This window comes from Magnolia sinica, chromosome 3, assembly GCF_029962835.1.
Source record: "Magnolia sinica isolate HGM2019 chromosome 3, MsV1, whole genome shotgun sequence".
In the NCBI taxonomy this organism is placed as follows: domain Eukaryota; kingdom Viridiplantae; phylum Streptophyta; class Magnoliopsida; order Magnoliales; family Magnoliaceae; genus Magnolia; species Magnolia sinica.
Window position 1 is genome coordinate 84309940 of NC_080575.1, and position 26918 is coordinate 84336857.

Below are 26918 nucleotides of genomic sequence, written 5' to 3' on the forward strand. Positions count from 1 at the left end.
CATTGCATATGGATTGAAGGGGAAAATCCCAATTCAAAGTCATGATTATTATCTGCAACTAGAGAAATTTATTTTAAAAAGAAGCTTATCTATTTCTTCCTTCATGTGGAATAATAAAAGCACCAACCATCTTAAAAAGCTTATTGAAATATAACATAAATGTGGAATGAGATTTGTTTGCTACCTGCATGACAAGAAATGTTTTCCATACCTAGTAATGCAGTATGGGCGAAAAGAGTTGATTTCCAAGTGTAATGGAGGTTCTTGATACAGTTAAAGGAGGTCATGATTTGGACTGTCACTTGTATTCCACCCTTGCAATTTCCAAGTGCCTGCGTATCATCATTCATCCATCCCACTCTGCCAAAGTGTGGAATCTTTTCCTGGGATGGGGCCACCACATTAATGACCCACTAAACCCTATAAAGACCTCACAACTCCGTTAGCCCAAATCAGTCTCCATTAACATAGCCCATTTCCCATGGAATCCAAAGAGCCCCATGTGGTCATTTTCCCAATCAAGGCCTTGGGCCACACCATCCCTTGGCTAGAACTCTCCAAGGCCCTCTCATGTAGAGGCCTCAAGGTGACCATCATCACCACCCCATCAAACTCCCCTTTCATCCTCCAAACAACCAAACAAGATTTCAGTATTCTTTGCTAAATAAAAGAATACTTATTTCATACACAAACTATGGAATTACTTCTACCCAACCAAGATTTCTCCTAGGCATTTCATCAAATATCTAATAAGCATCATCCAAACAACCAAACTTGACATGCCCATTTCATCAAATATCTAACAAGCATCATATAATCGTGCATGCTTTCTTAAAAGGCAATTATTTAATCTAAATCCTTCATTCTTAGCGACACAAACCATACTAAATAAGGCCATAAACAAAATTTATTGCCTTCCGAAAAATCAAAGCCAATAGAAAAAAAAAACATTCAATAATAAAAAATTAGAGGAAAGAAAAAACTTCCTAAAAATCAACCAGTCTCCATGAAAAATAGAAAGAAAAAAAAATAAAAAAATAAAAAATAAAAAATAAAAATAAAAGGAGCTTTGCAATGGACTAAAAATATCCTCAATCAAAAAATCCTAGCCAGTCAATGACTTTCCTATAAATGTACAATTAAAATGGAAATATGACCAATAGGCTCAACACATAATATGCGATAGGAGGCAAGTATACTGATTAGATGGTTGGGATTGTTCAATGGAGGAGCCCTTCAGTTCATTCCCAATCCATATTGTGGCCTGCAAGATGAATCAAACAGATTTATGAACACCATACCTGTATAAATGCTGGCCTGAATGAAAACCCTGAGCATGCAATTTTTCTATGAGGCTGGCATTTGAATCCAAAATTAGAATAGATTTCCACTCCATTAACTTCGATTTCAAGAATCATGTGCTCAAATCAAAACCCTAACCCATATCTCAACCCCGTTCGTCAATGCGCTCAATAGATTCAAACCCCTGAGCGTAAAGATAGGTTACCAGGCTGTTGCAGTTGAGCGTAGCTACTAGTCCGATCGAGAGGAAGAGAGATTGACAGAAGGAGAGAGAGAGAGAGAGAGAGAGAGAGAGAGAGAGAGAGAGAGAGAGGCCTTTTAGGGTTGTCAACCTGTTGAGCCCACGAGAACGGCAGCGAGATTGAGAGAGAGGGAGAGAGGGAGAGGGAGAGGGCGAGGGAGAGGGCGAGTGAGGGTGAGAGGGATTTCTGGTTTTGGGCGTAGACAGAGTGAGAGAGAGAGAGGAATAGGGAGGGCTGCATATTCATTTCGGCGCGCGGCAGTGTTTTAAGTGCGCCCAATTTTTTTGGCATGGATTGGGTACCTACGTGGGGCCCACCATGATGTATATGGTTTATCCATTCCATCCATTTATTTTTATAAATAAATTCACCAAATGATATTAAAAATGAGTTATATTGAACGTCAAACTGGACCACGCCATAGGAATCATGTGTGATTTAATCTCTATTGTTTCCTACCATGTGGTCCACTTTAGCCTTTAATATACCTTATTTTTGTAGGAAGATACCATAAAATTATATTTTAAAATAGATGGACGGATTAGATAAAACACATATATTGTGATGGGCCTCAAGAAGTCCCTTCTAGGACCATTCATTTCTAGTAGTGTACCAACTCTAGTTCATATCGTTAGCTAAAATCCAACATGTTCTGTATCCTTAGTCATTTTTTTTTAGTAGTGTGTTTTTACTCCTCATACGCATACATGTGGCCTTATGAACAGATTGGATGAAAAATAAACATATACGCCCACAAAGACATGAAATAAGGTAAAACACAAATATCAGCTTGATGTAAAACTTTCATGGCCTTTAGAAGTTTTTAATGGTGGGGCCCAAGAGTGAGAGGTATATAAATATCAGGTAGACCACACCACATGAAAACAATAGTAATTAGATATCCATCATTAAAATCCTTGTAAGGCCCATTGAACAAGTTGGATGACAAATAAAAATCAGGCCATAGGAAGATTTCAACGGTTGAAATCATTATTCCCACTGTTACATGTGGTATGGTCCACTTGAGCCTTGGATATGCTTTAATTTTGGGCTTAACTACTAAAATGATCGGGAAAAATGGATTGATAGTGTGGATAAAACACTTACATCATTGTGGGCTAAAAATGAAGCATATCCAAAGCTCAAATGGACCACACTACCGGAAAGAGTGTGAATTGAACATCTACCATTGAAAATTTCATGGGGGCCACAAAAGTTTTAGATCAATCTGATATTTGTGTTTTCATTTCATCCATGTCTTTGTGATATTAAGAACAAGTTGGATGACAAATAAGCATCATCATGAGCTATAAAAAGGTTTCAATGGTGGAAACATTATTCCCACGGTTTCCTATGGAAAAAATGAGTTATATCTTAATCTCAAGTGGACCACATTACAAGAAACAGTGTTTAATGAATGTTGACCATTAAAAACGTTTTAAGGGCCATAAAAGTTTTGGATCAAGCTGATATTTATTTTTTCCCTTCATCTGGGTATTTATGACCTAATCAACAGATTAGATGTCAAATAAACAGTACATTAGGCCTTAGGAGGATTTTGATAGTGGATATCCAATCATTATTTTTTTCCTGTGGTGTGGTCCACCTAAGATTTATATCCCTATAATTTTTTTTTTTTTGTAAATTACTAAAATGATATGTAAAAATGGATGAACGGAATGGATGAAACACATACATCATGGTGGGCCCCACGGAGCACCGACCACCAGCCATGAGGCTGGTGTCAGGGGGAGTAGCCAATCCGTCTCTTAGTTTTTAAGTCTTGTGGGGCCCATCGTGATGTATGTTATTTATCCACTTCGTCCATTCATTTTAACGGATTATTTTAACAATCGATCCAAAAAAGGAGTCAGATGTGTGTGCCCCACCATGATGTATGTATTATATCAACATCGTCCATTCATTTGGAGAGATCATTTTATAGGATGATCAAAAGAACGAGTCAGATCCAAATCACAAGTGGCCCCACCACCGAAAACAATGGGGACAGTGACACCCACCGTTGAAACTTTCCTAGGGCCGCTATGATGTTTATTTGAGATCTAACTTGTTAATAAGTTTAAAAAAAAGACATGGATGAAGATAAAAATCAAATATTAGCTTGATCCAAGACTTCTGTAGTCCTCTGAAATTTTTTATTAGTAAGCGTTCAATCCCTACTTTTTTTTCTTTTTTCTTTTTTCTTTTTTTTTTTTGTGGTGGATCAACTTGAGATTTTGATCTGCCTCATTCTTTGACCCATGCCTTGAAATGATCTATATAGATGAATTTTTGTGGTGGACATTATTGTGGAACTATATAGGCCCCACCTAAATGACTACAGTTGTGACCCCTGTTTCCTGTGGTGTGGTCCACCAAAGTCTCCATCTGCCTCTTTTTTGGTATCATAACCTAAAATGATCTGTCAAAATAGATGGACAGAGTGGAGGGATTTACATGCAGTTTGGCAAGTGACCCCAACAACAACAGTCCAGGAGTCAAAGCTTTATAGGCTACGATGATGTATGTGTTTTATCCACATCGTCCATCCATTTTTCTATATAAAGTTAGGGCATAAGCTCAAAAATGAGTTAGATTAAAATCTCAAGTGGACCACACCGCAGGAAAACAATGATGATCGAACGTCAACATTTAAAAACTACCTATGGCCTACTGTAATGTTTATTTCTCATCCAACATGTTGATAACATCACAGGCAAAGATGAAAGGAAAACACATATATCAACATGATCCATAATTTTGTTGGCCCCAAAAAGTTTCCATAATTTTCCAGAGATTTGGATCTGCCCTATTTTTGGCCTCATTGGCTAAAATAAGTTGGCAAAATGGATGGATAGGGGTAAATAAGACATACACATAATGGATGGGCTAGATTTGTGAATCACATCTCGGTGGGCCCAAAAAATAAACCTTTCATTTTTTTCAAAAATTGTTTACAACCTTTAGTGACGAAACTTTTCGTAGCTAAAAGTCTCATTCGTGTTTTTTAGCTACGCAAAATTTTCGTACCTAAAAGTAAACCTTTCAAGTGTTTTGGAAAAATTGTTAGCGATGAATATTTTCGTAGTTAAAAGTCACATCCACGTTTTTTAGCTACGAATATTTTCGTAGCTAAAAGTAAACCTTTTGATATTTTTAAAAATTTGTTTACAGCCTTTAGCAACGCAAAATTTTCGTCGCTAAAAGTCTCATTCACATTTTTTAGCTATGAAACTTTTCGTAGCTAAAAGTAAACCTTTCGAATTTTTTAGAAAAATTGCTTACAGCCTTTAGAGACAAAAATTTTCATCATTAAAAGTCTCGTCCATGTTTTTTAGCTACGAAAATTTTCGTAGCTAAAAGTAAGCCAATCGATTTTTGCCAAAAATTGTTTGCAACCTTTAGTGACGAAAATGTTCGTTGCTAAAAGTTCATCACGGAAAGTCTCATCCACGTTTTTTTAGCGACGAAAATTTTCGCCACTAAAAGTCTCATCCACATTTTTTAGCTACGAAAATTTCGTAGCTAAAAGTAAGTCTATTGATTTTTTTGAAAAATTGTTTACAACCTTTAGCGACTAAAATTTTCGCTGCTAAAAGTCTCATCCATGTTTTTAAGTTATGAAAATTTTCGTAGCTAAAAGTAAACCTTTGGATTTGTTTCAAAAATTGTTTACAGCCTTTAACGATGAAAATGTTCGTCGCTAAAAGTCTCATCCTCATTTTTTAGCTACAAAAATTTTCGTAGCTAAAAGTAAACCTTTGGATTTTTTTCAAAAATTGTTTACAGCCTTTAACTATGAAAATGTTTGTCGCTAAAAGTCTCATCCACGTTTTTTAGCTAAGGAAATTTTTGTAGCTAAAAGTAAGGATTTAGATTGTTTTCGAAAATTGTTTACAGCCTTTAGCGATGAAAATTAAAAAAGTTTCGTCGCTAAAAACCCTCTTTCTTTTAGTAGATTGTACCACGCAACCGGCCGAACGTTCAGTCAGACGTAAACAGGAAGAAAGCATTTTCTTCTTTCACTGTGTTGCTGGTAATGCCCAATATAACTGTCTTTTGACAAATCCATACCGTCCATCATCTTCCTCTCGAGATTTAAACCATGAATGATGAGCTTTGATCATCCGATGATGTGGCCTACTGAGACAATCAAGTTAAAACAACAGCCGAATGGTCTTCTTTTGATCATTGTAGCGATCATGAGGAAGTACGTGGCCATGAAAGGTCAACATGTTTTTAATGGGTTTTTCTCCCTCTACCTGATGAATGGTTCAGATCTACCTTTTACTGCATGATGGTGGCCCACAATGAAAAGACGGAACCTCTGGTTGGCAGCAGAGTCGACGTACGTCGACTCTATGAAGTTTGGTGGCTCACTTATTGAAGTTTCTTGGAAAATCCACTCTGTCCATTGGATTTAGGAAGAAAAACCATTCGGAAGGGAGTACTTTTGGAGTGAAATCAGCATGGCCCATGAGGGTGTTTACTCCGCCGTCCATTTCATGTTTAACGGTTGAGACTCTGCAATAGTTTGCATCGAAACAAAAGGACACCTAGACATGGGTAATGCCCATCCTCTGAAGTGAATGAATGGCTCAGATCATTCAATGGAATAGTGAATGAGCTCCACTACATGCACATATATATATCGTGTGACCCTTATCCGGTCGTTTCCAAACATTGATCTGACATGAAATTGTATACATGCTAGAGTAATACATCCTATCCAAATATTGGTTAGTGGCACGTCTACACTGGATGTATTTTGAATATCGCCCAGCGTATACGTGAACACCACCCGATACAATACAATACAACCAGATCTTGAATCCAAACAGGCCCTAACTGAATTGACAGTTGGCGATTCTGCGTTGAAAACACATTCTATGATAAAATATTTGATACTCTACCTTACTATTATAGCTTATATACAGATACTAAAACGTGGAATGAGAGTGGAATTATATAGTTGATCCAAACCGTCCATCTTGTAATCCCCAACAGAAAATCACCTATTTGATAAAAATAAAATCCAACCGATTTCCTCATTCACAGGAAAATTTTCCATTAAATGGACAGTGTAAAAAAAATATAGGGAGTGTGATTGATGTCTAGAACCGTAATTTAAGATTGATGTTTGGTTAACCATACATCTAAGCTAGTAAACATGATATGTACGTTTTTACCTTAATTACTTGTATTCCAATTATGCAATTTTAATCGCCTGTGTATCATCCATCACTAGGACTGAGTGTCAAAATTTTTTTTCCTAATGAGCAGGCCGTTGAACGAAGCAGTACGGGAAAGGATGCTGGGATTTCACGTGCCGAAAAGACCATTTGAACAGGAGATGAGGAACTTTTGACGTTGGGGATTTATTTATTTTTTGTTTTATTTCTTCATTTTATTTAATTATTATTATGAATATATAATAAAATCTTCTTGAAAATTTCAAGTTGAAAATCAATTCTTCTTTATCCCCCATGGATTTGAAATATATACATTGCGAATCAATGTGCACGTGCATGATATCTACATTACAATGAAAGATACGATCCATCTATTTGTTGGGATAAACCATGGACTTTTGATGACCTTGGATAGGATAATTGCTCGTGTTAGGCAGTCGTAGTAGCTTCATCATGGCTGTTACGGGAAAATTTGAGCAAGACCAATAAAGGCAAATTTGGGTAAGCCGAACTGATTCATAAGGTCTCGGAAGGGAAATATTACATCGGGTTCAATTAAGCTTCCGAATTATGGTCCTGTGTTGGCTAAGCTAAGCTCTTCTCCAGGGAACTACGACCTCGGGTCAACCAAGCCGAGCTCTCCTGCGAGGAGTCACGGCTCTAGATCGGAATCCTCATCTGAAGAATTATGGCCCTGGATTAGCCAAGCATAACTCATTCTCGACTCCGAGGCCAAGGACTAAGACCAGAACAAATACGCCCAGCGGACTCTTATTCCTATTCTCCGACTATAAGACCCGACCATAAGCTTGGGAGACCGAGTTGTAGAACTAACCCAAGTATGGACGTGGTCGAACATCACGCCCGTAGATGTCCCATTAAGGCATACGGGAGTGATTCGGCGCACGATCCAAAGATAGAGGCCGATATCTCCGTGCGTGCGACATCTGCTTGATGAAATAAATTGTGCCGAGATTGACGGTCATGATCTCTTCACCCCACAGTTATAAATACCAGAGAAATCCATTGCAACATGTACGCAATATCTCACACCTCTATCTATTCTACACAACTTAGACCCAGTTTTCCTATCTTGACTTTGGCATCGGAGGGTCCTTTGTTTGAGCCAAGGTCTCCTTTGTTAACCGCTTTATGAAAGACCAGGGCGTGGTGGAAGGTGTTCCAGATTCTTGTATCAACAATGGTTATGTTGACCTGGCATGGGCCGGAAACTTGAAGAGAATTATTTGATACTCTCGCCAGCATGTGATGCTTGATGCACAGGCACTTAGAGATGTTATAATTTGCATATATTAATTTAATGTAAACTAACTAAATTGTAAAAATTGTTGTCACTAAATTCTGACGCAAAAATCAGACCGGTGAAATAATCATAAACTATGATGTGTGGACATTTGTTTATTGGTGAAATAATCATTTTAAAACTTTGATTGGTGGTACACTTGAGCTTTGAATCTACATCATTTTTAGGCTCAAGACCTTAAATGAGCTGGCAAAATGGATGGACGGCGTTTTACATCAAGGCCGAGTCCCACAGATCGTGGTGCCAAAGGCAATCTGCTCCTGACAAAGAAGAACGGCAATCCAAAGTCATTTGATGAGTCTGCCACCTTGATCTGGACAGAGATTCTACGACGCCTGTTTTACGCAGCGGTTAGAGATACCCGAGCTCTATCCGGCCCACTGTACTGTATGTGTAAATCCACTCCGCCCATCAGGTGGGAAACCCTATTAGAACCGTATATACAGAAGATCAGCCAGATTTAAAATAAAAATAAAAAAAATCTCCAACCACGTAAAAACCTATGGTCGGTATCCCATCCCCATAGTCTCAACGATAAAACCTGATTAACGGAATGGATTTTACCCATACAACCTGGGGCCCCACAGAGCCTAGAGTGCTTTACAGCAGGTTTTTAGAATATAGGTGCGGTCTACCGTTATGTTTGTGATAAATCCACCCCGTCCATCCGTTTTCTGAGATCATTTTGGTACCGGTGACAAAAAGAAAAGTCAGGAAGCGAACCACACAAGAGGGAAAAATCTTAGCATGATATATGAGTCTTGGATCAGCTCATTTTTAGATTCACCTTGATGTTTATATGACATCCAAACCGTTTGTAAGGTCATTCCCACTGGGATGAATTTATAACTAAAAAAGGTCTTAGCCTGATATTAAAAAGCAAAACTTTTGTGGCCATTCAAATGTATCAACGGTGACCTACTGTTTTCTCTCGTGTGGCCCATATGAGTCTTGAATCAGCTCATTTTCCCCAAATTTCCTAAAATGAGCTCCAAAAACTGATAGATCGGGTGGATTTCTCACAAACATCACGGTGGGCCCCACCTAGATTCCCAGCGCGGAAACTTTCCGGGAAATCCGCGTCCGGTTTTACCGGCTCCATGATTCGTGCGAACGTGGCAACTCTGTGCAAGATCACCGCCATTCTTCAGTTCCTATCATCATTCTTCCCTGGTCCAAAAGTCAGGCGGTCCACTCATCAAGCAGGAAAAATTCGTACAAGGACATAGAAGGTTAGGATATGTACCAAGGGTTTCAACAAACATGTTGTCCAACTTTATGAGATGATCAGTCTTATTTTCTGGGATGGGCCGTTCATAGTGGGACCTGCCTTATGAATGGTCCGGATATCATTGGACTATGCCACATTGACAGATCTTTTGTGAAGCACTACCCCAATCTCACGAATCCGAATGTACTTAGCTTAGAATTCCCCAAGATTATGACGGAAGCGGATTGCCCGTGATTTCTGTGCCCGGGGTTACGTGCGGCCCACAGATATATCAGTAAAAATCCACTCCGTACATCGGTTTTGAAATACCACAATAAGACAGGATTTTAAAAATCAGATAGATAAAGAACTCATGTGGGCCATACAACAGGAAACGGAGGGAATTGAACTCCGGGCGGTGACATAAGTTTTGTATCGTGATGATATTTGTTCGTACAGTTTATATGAGTTCTAATAACCATATGGAAAGTTTGGATGGTATATAAACATCATCATCAGCTCCAGAGGTTTCAATAGTGGACATTTCTGTTCCCATTGTTTTGTCGGTGTGGCACACCTGAATTTTTTGTCTGCCTTATTTCTAGAGGCATATCCTATTGTATTATTTTAAAAACATATGGACGGAGTGGATTTTCCACGGACGTATCTGTGGGTCCCACGCAGTCCCGGGACAAGTATATCTCTGTACTCCGCGGATTAGGTGTTACTCGGTGTTACCATTACCGTAGTGCCCACCTCAATCATATCTTGTATATTCACTCCGTCCATCCGTTTTTACAGCCCATTTTAGTACACTGTCCTAAAAATTAAGCACATCCAAATCTTAGCTGGACCGTACCGCAAGGAACAGTGATGATTGATCGCAAGGCCCATTGTAAGAAGATTCTTAATATTTATTTTCCATCCAAACCATTGATAAAGTCAATAAAAACTGAATAAGGGTAAATTAGAAATATTAGCTTGATCCAAAACTCATTGTGACCTATAAAAATCTTTTAATGGTTATTCACCACTTATTTCCAGTGTTGTGTTCTGCCAGACATTTGTATACGCTTAAAGTTTTGAAATAACGTCCTTCAATTATCTGAGAAAACGGATGGGTGACGTGGATATTAAAAAAAAAAATCGTCAAGGTTTTTAATACTTTCGATATTAATTTTCATGATAATATCAATATCACCTAAAAAAACACGATATTAACTTTCGCGATAACATCATTTAATATATTTTAGGGTCACGATATTTTCAAAATCATGGAGATATTCGTCACACTAATCCAGATCATTGATCTGATATCTAGCCCCCGCTGTGGATAGATCTACCTAAAAATCTCACCAATTTGAAGAACCTGACATTTTGATTAGTGGCCGGTGGACAGATGGTTGGGAAAAGAGTATATCATCATCAGTCTGATATTGGAGATTTTGGGTATTTCCCGCCAGTGGATTTGCAGTTGCTGGAGTAACAGCTTAGTTGGTGTTACCCTTACCGTGGGGGGGCCACCTTGAAGAATTTATTTCATATCCACACTGTCCATGCGTTTTTCGAGATCATTCAAGGACAGTATCTCAAAAATTAAGCATATCCAAATCTCGGTTGACCACACCACTGAAAAAAGTCATGAATGACAATTAAAAGCTTTTTTAGGCCACAAAAGTTTTGGATAGCTAATCTTTACATTTTCCCTTCATCCTGTTCTTTTTGAGCTTATCAAGGGGTTGGATGACAAAGAAACATTATAGATCTGCTTAATGTGAGCCTTAGGAAGTTTTAAATGGTGAATGTTCAATCATCACTGTTTCTTGTGTGTGGTCCACCTGATATTTGGATGTGATTAATTTTTGGGAAGGTGACGTAAAATGGGCTGGAAAAATGAATGGGCGGAGTAGATTTGCAACATATTATCAAGGTGGACCTTACGGTGAGGGCCCATCTATCAAACGTCTCGGTCGCCGGGAGACGTTCAAATTAATCATTCTGTTAATCCATTCGGTCTGAATGATGGTCAATCTTGTTCCCAAAGACTGACAGATGATGTGGACTCTACAGTGTACACATTGTTTTCTACTGGATGCATCTCGACAGTCTATCAGATAGGTCTTATGGTTGAAGCTTATGGCAAAAAATGGACCCCAAAATATCATGGTAGTGTTTAAACTCATTTACACGCCTTCATTTAGACCAGTAAAAAGCCGTCACATATGGATGCTATGTGGCCACGATCCGTAGCACATATATAAAAGATTTGCTAAGAGAGTAGATTTTATCATATATCCTGCTATGATACACTCCGCAAGGTGATCTGTCGCGATCCTTTCAAAATGAGAGATCTTTCCTGGTATGTTTGGAGAGTCATATGCAACAATTAAGAAGGTTCCGAATATGTGAAGATTGGATTGACATCCGAGAAGATATGGCTATGGGTTGGTCCCAAATAAAAAGAGAAACACATTTATATCAGGTCCTAATTATGTACATCGATCGGAATTAAAAGAATGGGAGAGCCCTTTAACTCAATCCTATTGTCATAGTTCTATTGGGATCAAGAGAACTAGATTTAGATCTAATATGATACGATAACAAATTAGTATCAAGTGTCAAATCCAACCAATATTTCAGACCATTTGAACTGTCCAACACTTCAATTAGAAGTTGAGGAGGTGGGCCACCAGATGAGAAACCATGATCAATTTAAGGTCCATGATTAGATTCAATTTCTTGTACGATGATCTTGGTCTAGTTGTCTTCATCAGAGGAATTTTGACATATCCAAGACTGATCTCAAGTCTGATTAGTGAGCCATGAACATTTCCCATTAAAAGAATTAGCTATGAAAGGAATATCCGAGAAGCTAGTAGTTTCGGATCTATCTTGATACTTTCTTATCCAGAAAGCATCTCAAATATGCATGTTGTTATTATTTCAATCTCAATCACGTGATTAGTGCAGATGTGCTAGAATTGAATGTGCAACTCAATTCAAACAGAACAGCTTATGACCCCAAGTGCCAAGATACGCAGATACGTTGGAAATTGACCATATATGACCGAATTCTAATAAGATCGGTCACCTATTCAACCACTTGTACAGTGTTACTTAAGATGATCAGGCGATAGTTAGAGTATGGGGTTTGTCCTCTGAAAATGGATTACACATCTGATGTCATGCCCCAAACCTGGAAATCGGATTCACAGAAATCCCGATTGCCGAATCTGGTGCCGACAGCCTCCGTAGTACCCCATTTTCAGCTCCTAGCGTTCATACGCCAGATTCCGATCCTGGGATCCTATAAGGAGGAATTTTTTTTGTATACATTTAACTCGTAATAAGCATAACCATACGTATACCCAAATCATAAAGGCAACATCATCATCATATATCCACTAATATAATCATTTGAGTACAATGCTGAAAGGAAAATACATCAATTGAAAGTCAAGCTCCAGAAGACCGCTGCACGCTCCAAGCTCAACACTGCTGCAACCTATTATCATCTGCACACATTTATCGTGCATAAGCTTATAAAAAGTTTAGAGGGTGGTGTAGGTGTGTGCACAGGGTAAGTGTCAAGTATTCAATACAATGCCATCATCATACAATGCCGGAAATACTGGTAATCCATAAATCGTACATTATCGGAATAAGCAGAAAGATTGATAAGATCATGAATTATCAAAGTAAGCAGAAATACTGACAAGATCATAAATCATAAGATAACAGAGTAAGCAATATAGAACAGCTATGCAAATAAGGAGTCATAAAAAGCCAAATATCAGATGCCGAGGATGCGATGCAATATACAATTCCTAATGAGTTTATGAATAACATCAGCCGTATATAGACCATATAAATGCAGAAACGTAGTAACTCAAAATGCCATATGCGGTGTGAATGGAATGACCATGTCGGAGTGTGAGGTCGGGATGATAGTACGTAGTATCGCAAGCTATGAGGTCCATCACAAGGGACTTCTATCCAAACCAGTCTCATACCTAAATTTGGATAGTCAGACTTAATGTCGTAAACTCTTGATCTCAAGTTAGTCACGCGCCCCAACTGAAATCCTGGCCATTGCGAAGGCACACGTAACAAATAGTTGCGCACCACCAACCCGAGTGGATAGTGAATGAATGAATTCATGAATGAATATGCAACTCCTACTCACTAAATCCACATATCAGTACAGTTCATCTCTAGGATCATCACCGGAGTTTAGTATACTCTAAATGGCACTGCCGCTCTCCTAGCCGCACAGTCCAAGTGAGCGTAAGGAACCTCACCATCCGCCTGGCTAATAGTCTGCCAATACCTATCCGGTACGTCAATAGCGGACCCATTCACGAGCTGGTCAAACTCAGCCTAGTATTGCCCCCTACTCTCGAGCGGGTAAGGCCACACCCCCTCCCAACTGACCACGACACAGTGGGAGATGCGGCCTCCTGCTATTCGGTACTTGGGCGCTTATGTATCCACTCGGTCTCGACGTTGGGGCGTCTCCTGGCCACGGAGGTTTAGGAATTTTCACCCAGGGATATCTATGACGCCCGTATGCTAGAACCAAACATTTTTGGTGTCCTATTTGACCATCCATGATATGCCTGTGGAGGCTTCGGCCCTGATGTCGCTAGGGCATACAGTAATCATAATACGAGATGTAAGAGTCATACAATCCAGTTATGTATCAATCCTGCGCATACCACGTGCTCATGTGAGATAACCTTCACCTATCAGGGAGTCTCATAACAACATGCTCAATGACATATGCAATGATCAACTACATCTCATAACAAACATGCAGATGATGCGTATGGGCATGTATCATGATGCTATGCTGTCACATACTCATAATCGGTATCAACAACTGGCATCGACAATTGACCTCGACAATGTGGACATTTAACCAACATTGCCCTCAAGGAATGGTCCACATAGAGCCAAACATATAATGGGCCTTCGGTCTCACATAAAGGCCTGATATACAACACAGTGGGCCTTACTCAAGGGACACATATACACAACAGGCGGGCCATGCTCATGGGCCTCAAATACATGATATGTGGGCCCTACACATGGGTCTCGAATACATCGAATGGGCCATGAATACATCACAATGGGCCTTTCTATGGGCCTAACACACATCATAATGGGCTCTATAGCCTGGTCCTCAAATGCATCCCAATGGGTCTCATCGCATATGCCTCATATACATCATATTAAGCCTTAAATACGGCCTGAATGCACATCACAACGGTCCTCAAATACGGGCTGCATATACATCGCATTGGGCCTTAACAATTGGCCTCGATATTCGGCCTCAATACTCGAAATCGACACTCGGGATCGGCTTCGATAATCGGTACCAATGATCAACATGTATAAATAAGGCGGGGTCCATAGATGGACAACTAATCAACAATAATGTAAAGATCGGCTCTCTGCCGTGGTTATACTAATCCGATAGCACGGAGCCATCTCTCTATGGTGAACAGGGCCCACTATTTGGGTTAACCCACGAAGAGAATGGGCCTAACAAGGCCTAAGGGAAGGTTACAATGAGGACATCTAACTATTATTACCCATCAATGTGGATATTCAACCAACATTGCTCCCAAGTAGTGACCCATGTAGAGTCAAACATAAGGTGGGCCCAAATATCCAACAGGTGACCTCAAATAGTCATCACAGGTGGGCCTTATACATGCAGCACGTGAGCCTACACATCACGGTGGGTCGATACATTGGGCCGCACCATTAGCCTAATATACACATCACGGTGGGTCGCATTATTGGGCTGCATCAATGGGCGTTAATCCAACAAGTGGGCCGCATCAATGAGCCGCACTAATGGGCCTTATACACATCAAGTCGGGCCTCATTAACTGGGCTGGAAACATGTTATAATGGGACACGACATACGGGCTGAAAATACATCGCAATGGGCCTCGACCCATGGGCCGAAAATACATCTCTGTGGGCCGTACCAAATGGGCCATAAACACATCCTAATGGGCCTCTAACATATCATAACGGGCCTTGCATCAATGAGTCGCACTAATTGGGCTCATGCACATCAAGTGGGTTGCATCAATGAGCTGCACAAATGCACAATAGGTAGGCCCTGCACATGCAGTAGATGGGCCCCACCAGATGGTTAGTGTGGATATAGAATGCATACATCTAGTGGGTCACACATCCCACGGACGGTGTGAGTAAAACATTCATTGAGGCTGGCCCTATATGACCTGGACGGTTAGGGTGGATCATATGAGGTGGGATCTGCTCACGGGTTCTAAATACATTACAATGAGCCTTACCAAATGGGCTTTGAATACATCTCAATAGGCCTCAACCCATGGACCCTGATATATATCATAATGGGGTGCCTGCCCTGGATGGCGAGGATAAAAAAAATACATCATGGTGCATCCCATCCAAATAGTTGGACAGTATGGATATAAAAACATATGTATCATGTGGGATCCATGTGTACAACGGATGCATCAAGGTGGGCCTCACACAGATGGACTGCATGGAACAAAATACATATGTCGCACAGGTTCCACATCCCACGGCCAGAGATTGAGCGGTGAGGATAAATAAATACATCATGCCGGCCCACACTACATATGGACGGTCTGCTTATTCAGCACATATAATAACATATAGTAAGGAGGGCCCCACCGTCCAGTAGCTACTGGACGGTGAATAAGGAGTACATGCATCAAGATGGGCACCTCGAATGGACCACAAAATACATCAAAGTGGGCCTCATAACATGGACCTCCTATACATTAAGGTGGGCCCCACTGGACGGGCCACAATACATCAAGATGGGCCTCCTCACATGGTCATACGTACATTAAATGGGCCACACCTAGATAAAGGTGGTGATAATGATTTCCACCATTTAAGTTCCTAAGGCCCACCATAACATGTGTTTTCCATCCAACATTATCATAAATTAACGCAATGATAGATGAAGTGGAACAAATATCAGCTTAATAGGAAACTCCCATGGCCCTTACACTACAACAAATTCGGGTTTAGCCGACTGATGGGCTTACCCTTTGCCCGCAGCCCGTTTTAACGGCTGCGGGCAAAGGGTACTTTTCTATTAAACGAAAAAAAAAAAACATAAATGCCTATCCATTTGCGCAGTATCTCCCTATCTCCCTAGTGTTTATCTTCTTTCCTTTTTTCCTTCTTGCAACACCCGGCAGCAGCGATAAAGGTAAAAGCTCTGGAATTTTTCTCCGACCCGCTCCCTCGATTCTCTCAGAAAACCCTACTACCGATTTTCCATCTCTATCTATCTCTCTCACTTTAAATGCTGGAGGAGAGAGCTCTCGTTTGGATTCGCAGATCTCAACGAGCTCACGTTTTCAAAGGCGGACCCGTTTGGTTATCGCGTTCGCATCGGATCTAGGGTTTGTTTTACTTTCTCACTTCCTGTTTTATCGATTTAAGGTAAGAGCAAACGCAATCTTTTCGATCTCGTCTTCCCGCATTGTAAGGTTAGGGTTTCATCGACCTGCATTATGTTTTCTAGGGTTTTTTGAGTCACATTTATGTTCTGCAACGATTTTTGGGGGTTTCTGGTGCTGCATTTTGATGTTGAGATCCTTTCATAGGATTTTTATTTTTATTTTAAAAAAATTTTGTCTGATGTTTTTCATTTGTGCTTTGATGATGTAGATCTTTTGAATATTAATTAATTTATTTTTTAAAATTTTCTTTTAATTGAGGGATTTGAAATTTCTGGGGAGGAGATCATTTTTTGGTGTAGTTCTTTGATTGGGAGGAAAAACAGAGAAATTGAAAAAAGAAGGGAGTCATGTAGTGGTCTAAGCTAATAAATTTTTTCTTGAATGTTTTTCCCTTCTTTTTGATTTTTTCATCACTGCATGTGACTGATGCCTATTGTGTGTTTTTCCCCTTGTGATTTGGTTGTTCGATGCATTTACTATGTAATATTTTTTTCACTTACGTCAGGTTTCTTGATTTCTCCTTCCCCTTTTTGGATGGATCAGTGCCTTTTTTTTGAATTAGATTGAGGACCAAACTGCGTTTTTTCTGATCAACCAACTGTGCTTATTTGAATTAGATTGGGGGACCAAACTGCATTCTTTCTGGTCAACCAACAGTAAAGGCGGGATTCAGCTTTTACTCATGTGGATTGATCATCTCATTGGCTTCATAATGTATCTGTCCTAAGTGGGATTCTGTAGCAGAGACACTTGATGGTGGGCCAATTAGATTGACAGACAACAAAAAGGTTTCAAATGGCCTTTTTGCCCTATGGAGCCATCATATAGCTGATTGGTTTCATCAATCAGATCTATGTCTATTCAGCAGCTACTTCAGCAGTTGAAACTGATTGAAGCCAGTCTTGAATTGGGAGAGCTTTATGTGTGGTTGCTGTTTCAAAAATAATAGAGAAGGCATTGTCTTTTATGTATTTTCTTTCTTTCTTTCGTTTTTTCTCTGATGTGCTTAAAAACCTCTGTGCTTTTTTTTTTTTAACAGAACTATGTTTTCTAGATCTGGTTGCTATTGGTACTCAATATCCATTGAATTAAATGCAGACAATCCAATCAATGGATCATCTTATTGAAGGGCCTGGCCAGAATATTGCACCAATCAGATGATTCTTAATTCCTGCAGTCAATGGAATTTTATTTTGCCCCTAATTTTTCCTAGGCTGTCCGATAGTAGTTTTTTTTTTTCCTTGGATTGATATCTATAGGCTAGTAATCAGATGTGTAACATGATGTTTGCGCAACTTGATGTGATCGTTGATTGAATGCTATGGATCTCTCAAACTTGTGAGTGTGGCTGCTAATCATTGTTCTTTAGTGTAACTTTTCCAAGCATTTATTCAAGACTAGTAAGTGGCACGTTCAGTGCCCAGCACTGTATGAAATTTACATGCAATGAGTGTTATGCATGCCCTTTTCATAAGTTTTCTAATTCTAATTTTGATAAAAACACAACAGTGATTAGGGAGGAAAAAATTACCTACCTTACCATGAAAAGATTGAAAGAGAAATAAATGATACAGACCTGTATTGCGTATTGTAGTCGACCGATACGGATACGATACGATCATAATGGTCAATACGATATTGATATTCTAATCTATGATGGAGCCACATATTAGTGAGAATGTTATCTTCTTCAAGACTGCCAAAGGAGTCTGAGATAACTTGAAGGTGATTTATTCAGGTGTGAAGAACCTAAGTCGTATATACGAGCTTCTATAGAATATATTTTCATTCCACCAGGGAGATGGTGTGGGAGAGTATTATTCTGTCCCGCGGGGCATGTGGGATGAATTGAATGTGTATCAACTAATGTCAACAAACATTGAGACTATGCAAAGGCAAAGGAAGGAGTTATGTGTCGCCAAATTTCTCTCTAACCTGCGACCTGGGTTTGAACCCATGAGAGCTTAGATTCTTAGAGGAAGTGAGATCCCATAAGTCATAGAGACATTTTCCAGAGTTTAACGTACAACTAATATGATCACATGGGGTTCTTCATCATCTAATCGGTTTGAATCATGGTATGCATCTAGCGGGGGGGAGGTCGTGTTAGAGGTGGGATACTTGGGTTGGTCGTGGCACAAATTTTGGTAGTGATTGTGGTCATGGCCTCAACAGTCATATGGTTGATACATGTTGGGACCTAGAGTTGGAAAGCTAGCTTGGGCTAATCAGGTCTGCTTATTGCTTGTTCCAAAAAATTTCCCCTTTCCACCACTTGATCTTCTCTTTAAGGAGCTGGAACTTGTTCCCCACCCCACCTAACCTTCAACTCTAAATGAAGCCCACCAATTTGCAGGCAACTAATTAAATTCTGGCACCCCTAGTTTTCAAACCTGGCTGGAACCAGACCATGATGCAAATCACCCACCTCAAGCATCGCTGGGGAGTAGCCGGAAACTGGTTGGGGAAGAAAACCTCTTCTTTGTATTGATATATGCTTTACATAAAGCAAAAGATAACTAATCTAATCCTAGCCTTAATTCTAATCTTAACCATCAATTTTAATAACATATTAATAATGGCTCAAGTACACCTGACTCCCATCACAACCCTGTAAATCGACTAGAACTCCCTCAATTCATGTTAGAATCACATTATCTTGAAATCATTGTGCTTTCAAATTGGGGACTGATTTCGCGTCAGTTCAACATTGTGTGGTCACCTCATGCCTATATACGTTAAGGAAAATATTTTATAGGACAGTTTTTTGACTGGCTATGCTATATGGGGCAAAGTGTCCGACCATTAGAATGGGAGACTTGAGTGTTGCAGCGACGAGGATGTTGAGTAGTGGGAAAACTAGGTAAGTAGAACTAGGAATTAGCTCGTTTTAAGCAGCCTAGGAGTCGTAACAATAAGAGATAAAATGATGGAGAGCAGTGAAGCACAGAGACATCTCCGTTAAGGAGGGGAAGACTGATTGGCGTTGAAGGGCTTGAAAAGTGGGTGAGAGGAAGACTCGGAAGGACTTGGACTGAGCTGGTGATATGGGATATTAAGGCTTGTTTGCTTATTGAGGATAGGGCTGTAGCATGAACGATTGGTAAAACATGATTCATGGATCCGATCCAGATAGATGGGACAAGGCTACAATGCAAGGTTATAAATAATGATATCAGTCACCGTATTGGCCGGGCCAAAAAAGGATACGGTACGGGGTGTATTGGACCTGTATTGGACAACTGAAAATTTTCTTTGCCCAAAAAAAATTGAAAAATTATCAGGAAAAGAGGAAAAATGTAAAATACCAAAGTATCAATTTTTTTTTTGTTTATAACATGCATCCAATGGGGTACTGACCATACATTGACACAAATGCTGTCTGTTGGCTTGACCTGCTGAAAGTCAACCAAATAGGCCCTAATCAAACACAAATCAAACATGGTTTGATAGATTAGGGTTACATTACAATGAAATACAACAAAAAGAAGATAAAAAAAGAAAAGATAGTTTTCCTCTTCTTCTAATTTTTCCCAAAATTGTTCATCCCACTTCAATTCATCAAACATCACTAAAATCTTGTGTTTCCCCAACATAACCCACCCATATCTAGTATAAAATGAATTTTTAAGCTTTCTCTATGGTTGAAATGAAAGACCAAGTGAAAAAACTAGAGTAAAGCTGTCTATTTTTTTTTCCTTCCTTTCTTGATATGTGCCCTTTATGGTTAAATTGGTGCTGATACGGGGTGCATTAGTCCCCTACTTTTGAAACAGACTGGTTCACCCTCATATTACGCAACGAGTGTTAGTATCGTAAGAAGCTCCTTTGATTTCTTTCTTGAATAGTAAAGCTCCTTAGAACTTTAATTAGTGTTTACTGTAGAAGTAACTGTTATCTTTGATATTCAACATGATAAATGTTTTTACTTTACAGGATCCTCAGGTGGTGACTGGCTTTCATGACACAACCATTAAGTTTTGGGATCTTAGAGGTGGTAAGTATGGGTTCTAGAGGTTGATTTGTTTCCACAAATTCTTCTCTAAGGCAGTTTGATGCCTACCTGCAGGGAAATCAATGCTAATCCTCACCCATCATAAGAAATCTGTTCGAGCAATGGCACAGCATCCTACAGAGTATGAGTCTGAACTCTTCTGTTTGCAATATTTTAGAGTGCCTTTTCTTTGAAGTTATGTTGATTTATGCTGGTTGAATTACTTATTTGTGTGTTTTGATTTTGTGGCTTCTTCCTGAAATCAACCTCATCTGTCTTTTTATCAGGAACAGTTTTGCATCTGCATTAGCAGACAACATAAAGAAATTCAACCTTCCTCGAGGAGAGTTTCTGCATAATATGCTGTAAGTGTCCACCAAACTGGATGAGTTTTGTCCTTTTGGGAAATCCTTGTTCATGTCTTTGCTTTTGGACCCTGAGAGCTCTTAAATGATATTCATTGTTTTCAATAATTTAGTGATTGATCATTCCCTCGTTGGTTTCTTGATTGTTTGAAAGAAGCATAGAGCGAATATTGAAAAGAAAATGTAGAAAACTACCAAAAGCTAGTTTGTTTTACCCCTTGATTTGTCCTATTCAATGTTTTAAATATCGACGATAGTGGCTGATATATCCCACGATATATCTTGTATCCCGCCTGTGCGATACGAAACACACTAGTAGTGCCAATACATCCCACATGTTTGATCCGATGAACATGTTTGATATTCTAAAGTGAATTTCTTTTAAGAAATTATAGGATCCTCAACCAAGGATGTGTAGAGTGCACTTGGTTTCGGTTTATACAAGTGGTGTTCTCATTTAGTAATCTAGACCATTGGTCTGATGCTACCTGCTGTGGGCCGTTGCCTAAAAATCTTCTCAAGTTGGAGACCCTAGCCACCGAGCTTTGTCAGTTTTTCAGTTTAATGTTGACCCTTACAGCTGTACACGAGTTGAACCACATCAAGCTTGGCTCGGCCAGCAGTCTAACCCAGCTCGAACTTGGCTTGGCTCAGTCCTCGAGCCTGACTTGGATAGCTCGGCTGGGCTCAGTCAGCAGTTCAGGCCAGGTAGAGCCGAGTTCAAGCCGAGCTTGAGCTCGATCTTTCGAGCTGAGTTCGAGTTCGAGCCTATGAACTGAGTTTGAGTTTAGGTTTTAGGGTTTTAATATGTGTAATATATAATATATATAATTTATTTAAATATATAAATATATATATTAAGTGAACCTCATCCGAGTCGAATCGATTAGAACTGAGTCAAGTTTGAGTTAAGCAAACTGTTTCATTTTTTCTATGTTCAAAGTTGTGGATGTGCCATAAGAAGTAAATGAAATCAACACCCTAAATGAGATGGTCTGACAAGATTGGTTTTATGCATAGGACTCTTTGCTCCTTCCTTTAATGTGCTCTCGCCTATATAATATTCATCAAAAGTTTATGTTAATTAACAAAAAACTATTGTGCATTTGCCTAGGACTCTAATATCATTTTCTTTCTGCAGCTCCCAGCAGAAAACTATCATAAATTCCATGGCAGTCAATGAAGACGGTTTGATGGCAACGGGAGGCAAGCTGAGTATCTAAATTTTGTAGCCTTTAAAAAAAAAAAAATTCAAACAAAAAGCCTATATAAATGAAGCAAGTAGTGGTTATAAAGATGGTAGTCCAAGTCTTGGTGTTGCCCAAGGAGTATATGGTGCACAACGATATTTCAAACACTGATTCTTCCAGGGTCCCTGTCTGACACTGCATAACTGTCTACTGACACTAAACCTCGTCATTGTATGTTGAGAAATACAATACACGAGAATTGGGCCATTCATCAGATGGTCCCATGGCCTAAAAATCAGGTCACTCTGCTCATCAGGTGAGCCACACTGTTCATTTTCTTTGTGGACATGCAACCCACCTGTTAAATGGACTGGCTTGATTTTCTCCGCCAAAGGGAGAATGCCTGATAAATGACCCAGATCTCTTGCACGTGTTCCACTGGCATGTGTGCCCAAGAGTCGAAGCCCACTGATGTTTCTTATTCGCAAGCAGATAACTTTTTTGCTATGATTAATGAAGTTGCTTTTTCGAAGGTGACAATGGGAGCATGTGGTTTTGGGTCTTTGGACAGCGAAGCTGGAATCTATGCTCTATTGTATGATGTTACAGGTTCAAGGCTGGTGACATGTGAGGCTAACAAGACAATCAAGATGTGGAAACAAGATGAAATGGCCACTCTGGAAACCCATCCTCTCAACTTCAAGCCACCGAAGGATCTCCGCCGTTTCTGATGATCTGTCAAAGAGCAATTCCAAGTCTGCAATATTCGTAGTGTTTTACACTGAACGGTATTGTATTCAGAGCGATCTACGGTTATTCTCCCCATGTGTTTCATGGTGTCATGTGCTTGATCCATGATGTTAATCAGTTGAGTCCTAGTGTATGCACCATGGCCTGGAAATCAGGCCTGCCAACAGGTGCTGACAAGACAAATGATGCAGATCTTAAAAACATGCCACGAGTGAGGAGTGTGCCATGCTGGATCGCTAATTAGAGTAATGAACCAATTGCTATCAGAGTTTGAGAAAATATGAATGAGAAAGTGTAAAAAAGCATGCTTCGGGGAATTCTTTTAGCACCAAAGTGTGGATTTTAATTGGATAGCTTTATGTTCATCTTGTTAGGGGATCTTGAAGAAAGGCGATTTCTATCATCTAATGGGAACTCCAAAGTCCTTTCACTTATCATCTAAGTCTTGTCATCCAACAATATGTACGGTTCATCACGTGCTTTCTCACTTTTAGCTTCCTTTCTCCTTTAAATATGTGAACTCTAGTGTAGCCAATAAATCAAACCTTTGGAATTTGTACTTTCTATATCTAGTGACAAGCTCTCATTCCCTATTAGATACATTTCATTGATGATCTTAGTAGATTTTCTTTTGGAAAGCGCTTTCATTCTTGACTCATTTTTCTTTTCTTGTTTTGTTGGTGGCTGTGTTTCAGGATTCAAGCATTTGAAATTATGGCAATTGCTGTCGTAGGGAACAACCTCATATGTTTGTCTTTTCAGCCTTCAGACTTTTACTGCATGTCTGTCTTCAATTAGTTGGGTTTCCGGTGGTGCTATTTAGCTTATAATTTTCTACTATCATTTCGAATTATCTGCCATAGTGTTCTTGCACCTGCCAGTTCTGACAAAAATCTGGATTGCATGTGGTCGTATTACTGAAGAAGTCTTCCGATTCAAAGCCTAAACAATTTGGGATATAAGATTTTCCACTTTGATATGAACATGTGGTGCATTAGTGATGTATAATTTCCATTATTGGATGGTATTAACGAGATGGTCGTTCATTAGTTTGACAGGTTTCCTTTGTTTGTGCAGCTATGTTTTAAATAGTACCTAACCATCCCATTTCATAGGCTATTTGTTGGATGATTAGAATATTTGATTTGTGTGTTTTTGAAGTGTGGTCCATTGTAGCGAAATGACACATTGTACAGATGGAGTACAAAAGCCATGCGAGCATACAGGTTTGAATGTTAAATCATTATTTGGATGCTCATTTCAGGTTTTGGTTTGTATCAGCATACAGGTTCGCAACGATTGTTTTGGTTGTTCATTATAGATTTCACATTTACATATGTATACTGAATTTTTTATTTTTGCTACTCATTTTAGGTTAAGGTTTGTAACATCTTACACGTTTGTGCTCGGACGATAATTGTTTATTTTGCCTACTCATTTCAGGTTTTGGTTTATAACAACTTAAAGATTTAGCTTAATCATCATAGGTTTAGTGTCAACTTAAATATTTAGCTTAATCATCATAGGTTTAGTGTTAACTTTTCCCTCGCTAGGTCCCAGGTTTTGATTGCCTGCAGGTTTTGATTTATCAACTATTTTCCTCGCTAGGTCCCAGGGCAGAATTCATGGGTTGTGGCCGCGAGCATGTTGTAAAGTTTAAGTGGTCTAGTATGGAAGTTCTTCTTCATCAGACTGCTGCCCATGCCTCTGAAAGATTTGGATTTTAGGTACATGGAAAATGTTTGTATATGTCTGGACACTGATACCATAGTAGTTAGAATTTACAAACCAAGTCAGTTTGCTTTGCCCCCAAACTTTGTAATGCCCTTTTGTTAAATCTATCTTACAGGCAAAAACTATGAAAAAGATTGTGCTGAGGCTACAATGCCAGAGCTGCAAACATGTCTCCCAACACCCAATTAAGGTTGGCTTCTCATATTATTATCATCATTATTATTATTTTATTTTATTTTTTTTTTTTGTTTTAAGCAAGCATTCAACCTTATTTCTCTTTTCTTAATATACCGATGAAGGCATTGCCTTCTTTTTTTGTGATTGGTTCATATTTAAAGATCCTTCTGGTGTTGTTGTTACAACCCAGGCTGAAAATGTAAAGATTCTTCTTTTGTGGGTCACAGATTTCTGATGTGGTTGATTAGGAAGTCTGCAAGCTGGATGAAAAGTTCAAGGAAGGGAGTCATGTTCGAGTTCGTGTTCTTGGCTTTAGGCATCTATAAGGATTGACAATGGATGTTTTAAAGGTAAACTAGTTTATTTTCCCTTAGAATAGCAAAAAGTGTGTTTGGTCCAGTCCCATCCACTATTGATCCATTAGATCAGCATTTTGGATTATCTACATGGACCCCACTTCTCCAAAATCAATGGTCATAGTATTACTCTAGAAAAAAAGTTATATTTTTGTTTTGTTTTTTGTCTATTTTCTGACTTAGACCTTGAATCTTTTCTTTTTTGTTTTTGTGTGTATGTAGTGTTTCTAATTGTCTTACAAATTCCCTGCTTTATCTTCAAACAGGTGACACTGGCACACTTCCTTTTCTCTGCCATTATTATATTATGTCTAGGTAAATTCAAGACGGATCTGTGTTTTACATGTCACAGCCACTTAGAACACAATGAATGGTGATTTAGAGTGTGAGCTACTTTTAACTGCTAACTGGTGCTAATGCCTTTTACTACTACACAGCTCACCAAAGATCGACAGAAGAAACCAATCCCTTGGAAACAATGGCAATCATTGGCAACAAGGAGATCATTGACATTAACCAAGGTATGTCACCTTTTCTTTTCCTTTTCTTTTCTTTTTTTTTTTTAAACTTTTTGATAAGAAAGAATTTCACCGTGGCTACGGATTGTTAGTGGCTATGACCTCTGTAGCTACGGATTTAAAACGTAGTAATGTTTTCAAGATCTAGGCACCAATGGCTATGGTCGTTCTATTCTACGGATTTTAACCATAGCTTCTGAGTATATAGCGGCGGCCAGCACAACTGTCAGCAAAGGTCCTGATTGCCGGTAAAGCCTTTACCGACTGAGGCTTTACCGGCTGTTAGGTGACCGCGGGCAAAGTATTTACCGGCAGTTTTCTGGGTCTTTGCCGGCGGTTTTGACCGCCGGTAAAGTCCATTTTTCTGTTAGAAATTTTGAACGGTGGACGTCATTGTCTACTACCTTAAATGGTGGGGTCCACTTGAACTTTAGATCTGACTTATTTTTTTTAGTCTCAAGCCTGTTAAGACAAGCTTGCCAAATGGTTGGACGGTTTGGATGCAACACATGCATCAAGGGCGGGGTCCACATGAGCTATGGATTTGACTCATTCTTTAGCTCACGCCACGAAATGAGCTTTCAAAATGGATGGACAGCTTGGATGCAACACATGCATTATGGTGGGTCCCATGAAGGCCCACCATCATGTATATATTATATAATATAATATAAAAATCTATATATAGTATATATAATATATACAATATAATATATATATATATACACACACACACATGCATACACACATTAGCCCCACACGTGGGGTGGTCCCACCGTGATATTTATCTGCCATCTAAACGGTTCATAAGGTCACGTGGACTAGGGTAGGGCCCACTGTAATATTTATTTGCCACCCAAACTGTTTATAAGGTCACATGGACCTTGGGGGTCCACCCTGATGCGGTAGGCAAATCCAGTCCACCCATTATGTGTGTCCCCCTTGACTAAGAGTTCAGACCAAGTTTCAGCCGCATCCAAATTTCAGGTAGGCCCCACCGAGTGATTTTATATGTTCAGGCATGTCTTCACATGATTTTAAATGGCGTGGCCCACC

The 26918-nt window shown here is 39.4% G+C and overlaps 3 long non-coding RNA genes across 6 annotated transcripts; 2 read left to right on the plus strand and 1 right to left on the minus strand.

Annotated features, from left to right (window-relative positions):
* Positions 1-1109: 1109 nt before the first annotated feature.
* Positions 1110-1705, minus strand: LOC131238601 (uncharacterized). The gene is made up of 2 exons (XR_009167965.1): positions 1441-1705; positions 1110-1264 (listed from the first exon to the last, which is right to left on the minus strand). It is a non-coding gene; the product is annotated as an uncharacterized LOC131238601 (long non-coding RNA).
* Positions 1706-20749: 19044 nt separating this feature from the next.
* LOC131238602 (uncharacterized) lies at positions 20750-22344 on the plus strand. Its single transcript, XR_009167967.1, has 3 exons — positions 20750-20914; positions 21060-21137; positions 22279-22344. It is a non-coding gene; the product is annotated as an uncharacterized LOC131238602 (long non-coding RNA).
* Positions 22345-24335: 1991 nt separating this feature from the next.
* LOC131238603 (uncharacterized) lies at positions 24336-25865 on the plus strand. Of its 4 annotated transcripts, none has more exons than XR_009167970.1 (6): positions 24336-24564; positions 24686-24804; positions 24927-25001; positions 25216-25338; positions 25567-25659; positions 25782-25808. It is a non-coding gene; the product is annotated as an uncharacterized LOC131238603 (long non-coding RNA). The 4 variants fall into 4 exon arrangements; XR_009167968.1 differs by having other exon boundaries at positions 24340-24564; positions 25611-25659; positions 25782-25796; XR_009167969.1 differs by lacking the exon at positions 25567-25659 and having other exon boundaries at positions 24354-24564; positions 25782-25865.
* Positions 25866-26918: the final 1053 nt, after the last annotated feature.